The following is a 9,915-nucleotide window of genomic DNA, read 5'->3' as shown; positions in this document are numbered from 1 at the left end:
GTTTGAGCAGAAAATCCGCCCATTTCGTGCGTCACACAAAACACAACCTGCGTCATGGTTGTAGATCTTCCACTGCCCAGTCAATAGCAACCGTTATTAAAACGGCAAACAATTAGACACGTACACAAAGGGGAAGATATATTCGGCCAGTGTTATGGCCGCTTTGCTTTCGTAAGATCAGGGTAATGCTGATTAGATGCAAGCTTACGTGTCCTATGGGTGATTCAGGTGTTATTAGGTTCAGTTTCCAGTGGCCTGTTCAGTTACCGAAGTGAGGCTCCCAACAAAACTAAGTGGTTTAATTTCCCAGTACTTGTATCAGACTTTAGCAAAAGGAGAGAAGAATAATATCTTAGTCCTTCTTCTCCAAACTGAAGATACTGCACTTATGACAGCAATATAAATGTCTTCAAATGGGAGATCATGTTCGATAAAACACGTCAAAGGTAAAATCAGAAGTCATTATGGAAAAAAGGCTGAATGCAACAAGCAAGTCCTCAATTAGCATCAGGGCATGTGATTTGGATGATGCGACTGTTAATCCTTCTGGTTTATGTCGGAGATTAAAACGCATCCTGGACAGTGATTGGACGATTCTTCTCAGAGGAGTCATTTCACATCACATTATACATTTATTGGTGTTTGTCATTATGACAATAAGTAAACTGAGATTAACTTTAATAATGTTCCTGTTATTAGCAGAGTCAGTGTAGGACGCACATGTACTCAACTGTACTCAAATAGTAAACTGTTGATATACTTGTACTTTTCTTTCCATTAAATACTAATTTAAATTTCCCTTTACATTTCAGAGGTACTTTTTACTCTATAACATTTAAATACCTTTGAAAGGAGCCATTTTGCATGATGAGTCATTTTACTTTTGATACGTTAAGCACGTTTCTTTGATAATACCTCTATACTTTTACTTAAGTAACATTTCAGTGCTTTTACTTGCAATGGTGAATTTTTAGACTATGGTGTTTCCACTTTTACTCAAGTAATCTTATGGATCTGAGTAGCCTACTTCTTCCACCACTGAGCAGAGTACATGTACTGTACCTATGATTTAATGCTGTCAGTTGTTCTTTTCCCCACACAGTATGTAGGAGTGAAGGTGTGTTAGCCTTCACCCTGTGAAGATCTAGTATCATTGTTGGCTGGCTGTATGCCATTAGTGGTGTGTGTGTGTGTGTGTGTGTGTGTGTGTGTGTGTGTGTGTGTGTGAGAGAATGTGTGTGTGTGTGTGTGTGTGTGTGTGTGTGTGTGTGTGTGTGTGTGTCCTATCTGTTACTGTTGAGCTTGCTTTTAGGTACATTCAATAGAATGCAATACAACATGATGATGCCAAGTTATACCATATAATATAATGCAATAGTCCTTTTTTTTACAGCACACACATTGTCATAGGGTCACAGGTTTTACCAACAACTTTACAGATGGCCCCATTCTATTGAAGCAGCATGCACAATACCAGGACCCTGAGATCTTATTAGTTACACCCCAGCTTTTCCTACCATGAAAAAGGCCTATGCCATACAGAAGGCCCCTCGCATTGCTCGGGCTAATTAGACCTCCAGTCAGGTTGAAGCTGTGCAAAACTAAAAGGACAGTAAGGGTGAAGTCGGTTTAGCTCAGTTTGTACACACCCACACAGTCCAGAGAAGAGATCTAATCAGGCAACATGAGTGAAAACACCTGCTGTGTGCGCACCTCTGCCTGAGTACACAGGTCTTTATTTTCAATATTATTTCCACACACATTAAAAATATTCACTGTATCATAATCATCCTCATCATTATCTTTAAATATTTATATATATATATTTTCTTCAAAAAGGGCCATTTTGCTGACTTAGTGCAGAAGCTTTAAGATTGTAGAACTAATTCTGCCCTATCACTTTGTCCTGTGCAGTGCAGGATGGGATGTTGGATGGATGCCACCTCCTGTGGGATGTACTTCCTGTCCTCTGCCTGCCTCAGCAGTCTAAGAACAGAAGCACTGCCAAGAGAAAGACCTATCAGATTCTCAGTCCAGTAAGTAAGAACACCAAAACCACCTCCAAGGAATATCATGTCATCATCATCCAAAGCAGTGATAATCACCAAAACGGATGGGCTCGTTGTCCTCAGCTTTACATACTATATTTTTTTCACTATAATTACTACCAATCCGTCATATTTGATCTTTTCTGTCAGTCTTAGTTCAGTCTGTTACCATGTGCTATACTATACTACATAATATACTACACTACTGACATCTTGTGTGTAGTAGCTGTAATTACACTCACTCCTCTGTTAAATTTTTCCTCCAGAAGCACCATGCCAAAATGCCAAAATGTAAACTCAGTCATCTACGTTCACACCGCAAGTCTTAATGCCATACATTAAAATGTGGCCTATACCAGATTCCAATGTGAACTGTTTCGAACTGACCCGCATGCGCAAAAGAAGAATAACAATGACATCAGACACAGTATGCTGTTGCACTAAAGTTAGGGAGGTTATGAAGGAAGTAAGCATTTTCGCTTTTATTTCAAAATGTTTGTGTAATGGCAGCCATAACATTAATGAGCATACACTAATTAGGTCTAACACCCCACTCTCCCTCCACTGACTTACTCCATCACTGTTCTCCATTTTGTAGGCCTAGTCAAGTTTTTAATTGTACTGTCTGTGTCTAGGGCTAACTCCTGCCGGCGCATAATTGTGACAAATGTCGATGTAGATTGACTTAAAAGTCACATCAAATCTGCCTTGGTTGTTCACACTGCGGCCGCATTGAAAAAAATCCGACCTGGGTCTGATTCAGGACCACATATGGAAGTGGTCTAAATCTGATTTGAAAACATCTGATCTGGGCAAGATTTGAGTGTTCACACTAATTCTGAAGAAGTCTGACCTGGTCACTTGGCCCCCCCCCCCCAAAAAAAAACAAACAGATTTTGCCTGCAGTCTCAGTCAAGTTTAATTAGTTTTACTCTTGTGTATAAGTGACATTGTTACATACCATTTTAGTTTTATGCTCATTATTTAAATTCATGGTGTCATAATTTCACGGTATTTTATGTAAACTACTGCTGTTGGAGCATATTTTTAGGCACAGACCTAATTTTCATCAACAAAATTATGCATGTATAGGCTGATGATTATTCCCAGATCAAGTCTGTGGTATATAGTGAATATACTGCCACCATGTGTTCACTGAATATACCACAGTTTGTGCTGAAATTAGGCTTTCGGTGTACATGCATGTATCATCAGGAATGGAAAGAGTACTAGAATATTGTACTTAAGTAAAAGTACTGTTGCTTAAAATACATTTTACTTCAGTAAAAGTAAAAGTACTTAATTATTTATATATAAAAATGTACTTAACTAAAAGTTCAAAAAAATTACTCTGAGTATGAATTACTGCATTACATTTACTTGTACACACTAGTGGAACAACATGAACCAACATGACCACTTATGTCCACACCAACAACTGATTATTAATTATCACTGCCTTCCCCAGTATAGCCTTACTGGAACTAACCAGAAAAGAGATACAACTCAGACATTTAAGCAAAAATAACCAACAATAAATACATTAAAAAGCTATGGACAAGCCTAATTAGGCTACATAAATTAAATAATGTGACACTTATTATGGAATCAACAGAAGAATTTAACATCACCAAGGCAGACAACATGGAGCCGTATAAACAATATAAACTCCACACATATTAAAGCAAAGGACACCACGCTACCTTGGCAACGCAGTGGTTGTTGACGTTCTCGTCTGGATAAAGAGTTACATTTATCAGTAAGTTTGTTGTTGTCTGTAAATCATTCTGTGAGCCTCATGCACCGTGAAGTCCTCCTTAATCTGCTCCAGGTTCAACTTCTCAGCTCATTCCTTCTCTAAGCAAAATATCCTGTCCTATCCCAGTATAACCAGTCCACTCAGCCTCTCTTCCCAGTATAACCAGTCCTCTCAGCCTCTCTGTCTCCGTATAACCAGTCCACTCAGCCTCTCTTCCCAGTATAACCAGTCCTCTCAGCCTCTCTGTCTCCGTATAACCAGTCCACTCAGCCTCTCTTCCCAGTATAACCAGTCCACTCAGCCTCTCTTCCCAGTATAACCAGTCCTCTCAGCCTCTCTGTCTCCGTATAACCAGTCCACTCAGCCTCTCTTCCCAGTATAACCAGTCCTCTCACCCTCTCTGTCTCCGTATAACCAGTCCTCTCAGCCTCTCTTCCCCGTATAACCAGTCCACTCAGCCTCTCTTCCCAGTATAACCAGTCCTCTCAGCCTCTCCGTCCCCGTATAACCAGTCCACTCAGCCTTTCTGTCCCAGTATAACCAGTCCACTCAGCCTCTCTGTCCCAGTATAACCAGTCCACTCAGCCTCTCTGTCCCAGTATAACCAGTCCACTCAGTCTCTTTGTCCCCGTATAGCCAGTCCACTCAGCCTTTCTGTCCCAGTATAACCAGTCCACTCAGCCTCTCTGTCCCAGTATAACCAGTCCAATCAGTCTCTCTGTCTCCGTATAACCAGTCCACTCAGCCTCTCTTCCCAGTATAACCAGTCCTCTCAGCCTCTCCGTCTCCGTATAACCAGTCCACTCAGCCTTTCTGTCCCAGTATAACCAGTCCACTCAGCCTCTCTGTCCCAGTATAACCAGTCCACTCAGCCTCTCTGTCCCAGTATAACCAGTCCACTCAGTCTCTTTGTCCCCGTATAGCCAGTCCACTCAGCCTTTCTGTCCCAGTATAACCAGTCCACTCAGCCTCTCTGTCCCAGTATAACCAGTCCAATCAGTCTCTCTGTCTCCGTATAACCAGTCCACTCAGCCTCTCTGTCCCAGTATGACCAGTCCACTCAGCCTCTCTGTCCCAGTATAATCAGTCCACTCAGCCTCTCTGTCCCAGTATACCCAGTCCTCTCAGCCTCTCTGTCTCCGTATAACCAGTCCACTCAGCCTCTCTGTCCCAGTATAACCAGTCCACTCAGCCTCTCTGTCTCAGTATAACCAGTCCACTCAGCCTCTCTGTCTCAGTATAACCAGTCCACTCAGCCTCTCTGTCCCAGTATAACCAGTCCACTCAGCCTCTCTGTCCCAGTATGACCAGTCCACTCAGCCTCTCTGTCCCAGTATAATCAGTCCACTCAGCCTCTCTGTCCCAGTATACCCAGTCCTCTCAGCCTCTCTGTCTCCGTATAACCAGTCCACTCAGCCTCTCTGTCCCAGTATAACCAGTCCACTCAGCCTCTCTGTCTCAGTATAACCAGTCCACTCAGCCTCTCTGTCCCAGTATAACCAGTCCACTCAGCCTCTCTGTCTCCATATAACCAGTCCACTCAGCCTCTCTGTCCCAGTATAACCAGTCCTCTCAGCCTCTCTGTCCCAGTATAACCAGTCCACTCAGCCTCTCTGTCCCAGTATGGCACAGAATGTATGTAAGATGCTAAGGTACAATGCCGCAACACAGCCTTGTACTTCAAGAAACTGGTGGTGTACCTGCGGACATCGTGAAGCTATGGCCACCGAACAGAGTGTCTGTGTTGCACGGAGTGGGACCTGTTGCGATGTACAGTCTGAAGATGTCCCCTCTCTGATAAACAGGGCTGTACTTGAAACTTTTTTCTATGTCCCAGAAATAAATTGGAGACAGCGACCCAGACCGGATGGACCAGATGGACAGTTATCCACTGAGTAAGTAGCTACACTAGCCAAGTTATGTTTTACATCGGTGCGATTATTTCAGATATATTGAGCAAATTGCTTTTGATTTTAGTTTTGCATCACCAGCTGTAAGTCATGACTGGTTTTCAAGACGGCAGCCGCGTGTAAACATGAACGTGAGTGTCTTTATAATCTGTCCTTTCAATAAACTGTCTATACACTTACAGAGTTCTCAATACTTTGGTTAACATTTAAGGACCCTCATTATGCTACCGTTGAAGTTTGGTGATATTTTGAGCCTTTTTAGTGGTACAAAATAGTGATCTGTTTTTACTTTCCCTGTGCCCTGAATTCTAGCGTTGTAAGCTAATCAGCGGTCCGTGCTAGCTTCTTTCAAGCTACAAACACATTCAATTAGCATGAAAACATGTCCCAGAGAACGATCGAGTGGGTACACATCTTTTATTAACCACTTGTGCCGGAATTGTCCTTTAAAGTTATCACTGATATTATTAAATATTAGCTCATGGTAAACTAGACTGGCATTAACGTTGGCTAAGCAGTTTAAATTTGCCCAACCTTATCGGTAACCGAATGTGAGGCTAATCCAACATGACGTGTTTTGCAATTTTTGCATCAATTAGCTAAGGTACAGGTTCAGAGGGATCAACGAGCAGAGAGCACCACTGCTGAACGCACAGTGATCACCTACACACTACAACTGTGAAGACGATTGCCAGGTGAAAACATTTGTCATATATGTGATTTCGTCTGACTGTGTAATCATTTTTTATGGCATTTGAAAATTGGACAGATTTGGGATTTAGAATGAGCTCTATGTTTATTTAGCAGCTTATGCCGACCTTACTCAAATGGTCATTACAAATGACGTTTTAAGCGATTCCACTGTCGCAGACAAATTTCCTATAGGCTATCGGAATGAACTCATGAGAGTCTTGCTAGAATTTGTGTGATCCTCCTGCTTAGGGCCCGCTTCAGAGAGAAACCTGGGGGACTCATTTTGATGTACGTTGTGCACTGTTGACATGGTATTTATTTGTCTTTTGCTGTTGTTTGTGAATGCCCTTTGACTTTTAGGAAGGTCTAAACAGGCAGTCTCCAGAGAACAAGGAAGATATGGAAGGAAATGAATTCCCTCTTCATATCAGACCCAAAGGCAAACTGTTTGTAGGACTTCAAAGACTGGAGCGGTGAACTTCTGGAGCAGGGAAGCTTTTGATTTGTTATCCTTTTGCAGCCTTTTTCAAACACCATGCAGAGGACACTTTATTTGTTCAGTGTTTTCCAAGATATCATGTGGTTATACGGTTCAAACAACCCTTTGTGTGGACATGTCAATTCATTTTTTTTGTCTGTGGTCACCAGGTCTGTTTATATAAAAAGGTCTCATTTGAAGTGTGTTCTTTGTTCCATTTGAACAGCAGTTTTGACAGAGAAAAATACCCAGCTATGACAATGAAATCTATTTGATAAACCTTGATATGATATGATTTATAATAAGTTACACTGGTTTTGTGACTGATAGCTGTCAGCATAGCCAGTTGTTCAAAACATTTAATCTGGATCAAAATGATCAGGATTTGGAAATCCCAATATTTGCTATCCAGGATCAGGTAATCCATCTTACTTTTATGCCGTTTTTTCAAAGCAACATTGGACTGGATCACCCTTATCCATATACACAGTTTGTTTAGATTACCAATGCTCTAAACGGGACAACATATCACAATGTGGGCTACCAGCTATGTAAAGAACAGGTAGAAGAGCCAACATGGGGTCACTGTAAGGGTTTCTTATTTTGAGACAAAACACAACAATAACATAACCATCCACTTCCATTCATAATTTCTTTTATGACCCCTCATCTGAGTTACAACAAATAAAAACAAATATACATTAACAAATATATTGTGGATATTTTGAAAATGTCTTAAAAACAAAACGAAAGGCTAAATGTCAAATAGTTAACAAAATAAAGAACGTTCAGGGTTCTTCTTCATCTGAGGAGGAGAGACCAGCATTTCCAAGCCCTGCTTTTAGGAGGCGGATCTGAAGTTTGGCTTTAGTTTGCTGCAGTTTGGTCAGCTAGATTAGCTCCTCTGCCAGGACGATCTGTGCTTCTGCTCTTTTCGGTTTCTCGTTTAGACATGGGGACAAGATCATTTTTATTTTTATTTTATTTTACTATACTGAATAGCTTAATTATCTGTTACAACAGTTACACAAGTGCAAAATATAAATAAAAGTATATACACACACTACATGATACAAATGTATTATTTGACCAATTTTAAAGTTTTACTATATTTTCTTCCTGGAATCCACCTTGAAATCCTACCCCCTGTTGGGATCAGGATAATCCTGTTTTTTTGGATCAAAGTTATCCAAATCCTACTGACAAGTTTTGAACAACACAAACTGAAGGTTTGATCCAGATTAAAACTAGGATTGGATTCCGTGATCTAATCAGATTTCAGAATCCTTCTTTCCCTTTTGAACAACCCATTTTCAAGATTTGATCCAATCCGATAACCAAAATCCGATCAGCTTACCTTTGAACAACTGGCCCATAAGTATCACACTCAGGTGTAATGAGTCACTTCACCACTAGAGGTCTATGCTTTCCTCTGAAACACAGTGGAGAACGCAGAGTAGATAGAGAAGTTACACAGAATTAAAAGAGGAATGACGCTCAATAATTTACAAAATAGACAAAAAAAGCAAAATACTTTCGGTCCTCTTATTCGTTTTCATGTACACTGGTTGAATGAAACTAAATTGTGGGTAAAACATCTGGCACATCTGTCTGTCACACTGCCAAATCCAGGTCTGCAATTACCTATTTTTTCAGTTTTAGTAGCTGTACTATTTTTACAAAGTTCAGGCAGGTTACAGCAATGAACCAGTAGTTCTCTGTTTCTCAAGGACATTTCGAAAGGATCAAACATGCGACCTCCCAGTCGTGTTATCAACAGTTGGGCCTCTCTTTCATTAGCTGACATTAAGTGATGATGCTGCTCATTCTTCCTCTCCTCTGATCCTTTGGATGGCAGATTTGGAAGGTCTTTAAGCCACAGGCTGTTGTAGTCAACTGACAATCTTTGGCGTTGAGAAGATCTATTCATTATTTGTTTAGTTTGTGTGGTCTTGTTCAACTACACTTCTGAGAACCAGTTTGAGATTAACCGCTTTATAACAAAGACATATTTAAATTGTTTTGGGTTTTAAAGAAAATATACTGATGGTTGCATTATGGGAATTGTAGTACCCAACATTTTAAGCGCTTGATTCACACTACAAAAGTCAGTATATATCTTGGGCTATGCTGCTTTGATCTGTTTCTTGTGAGTCTACCTGCCCTTTTATGATTAAAGTTCCAATGGGTAGGAATTTCTCCCATCTAGAGTTGAGATCATATATCGCAATCAACTCTCTCGCAAAAAGCCGGTCTCTTGCTCTTTTCAATATCCTTTTTCTTTTTCTGGGCGAAGAAGAAGACATCTGTTCCTGAAATTTGGATTTTGAATATGTGTGGTCCTCCATTAGCAGCACATGTGAGTTTATCATGTGACAGTGAAAACGCGAAAGGCGGAGCAGTATGTCCTGTATGTCCCTTACTGGCTAACGTATTTCAAGATGGCGCATGAATATGAAGCGTCTACCCCAGTTCATGCTAATGCAAATGTAAAATTTCAAGTCAAAAGGAATACTTGGAATTGATGGTGGTGGTAAATATTCATGAAAAAGGACAAGTTTGTGAACGGGCAACACAGATTTTGATGATGAACAACTAAACACGTTACACACTGGACCTTTAAGGATTATTAGGTTTACGGTGTGATGGAAACTCGGATCTTACATAATGACAGAAATTACTCCCTGACCAAGACATGACTTGTTTGTAAATGCAAAAAACAAATTAGCTTCTAAAATCTTAGTCAACTCCAGGACATGACGTATTCATGTGTGTGTGTGTGTGTTCGCACACATGTGCATATGTGCATATACTCCTCCTGCAGTTCTCTACATTATGAATTATGTTTTTGATACACTTCACACTGGATATTTTGTCCAACTGCAGGAGAATAACAAAACAAAGGGGCAATATAAGTAAATTGAGTACATGGTTAATGACACAAATGCCACCTTTCTCTTTATGTCCACTAACATTTAAATAGACTAAGTCTACATAGCTGACTTAATGTGTGCCTGCCTGACAGCA

The 9,915-nt window shown here is 40.6% G+C and overlaps 1 long non-coding RNA gene across 1 annotated transcript; it reads left to right on the top strand.

Annotated features, from left to right (window-relative positions):
* Positions 1-369: 369 nt before the first annotated feature.
* On the top strand, positions 370-7,088 carry LOC120555717. The gene is made up of 5 exons (XR_005638746.1): positions 370-2,036; positions 5,645-5,702; positions 5,785-5,848; positions 6,317-6,412; positions 6,771-7,088. It is a non-coding gene; the product is annotated as an uncharacterized LOC120555717 (long non-coding RNA).
* The last annotated feature ends 2,827 nt before the right edge of the window (positions 7,089-9,915 follow it).

Source organism: Perca fluviatilis, chromosome 3 (genome assembly GCF_010015445.1).
Source record: "Perca fluviatilis chromosome 3, GENO_Pfluv_1.0, whole genome shotgun sequence".
Taxonomy (NCBI): Eukaryota; Metazoa; Chordata; class Actinopteri; order Perciformes; family Percidae; genus Perca; species Perca fluviatilis.
Note: the sequence above shows the minus strand (reverse complement) of the source record. Positions and strands in the feature narration are given on the sequence as shown.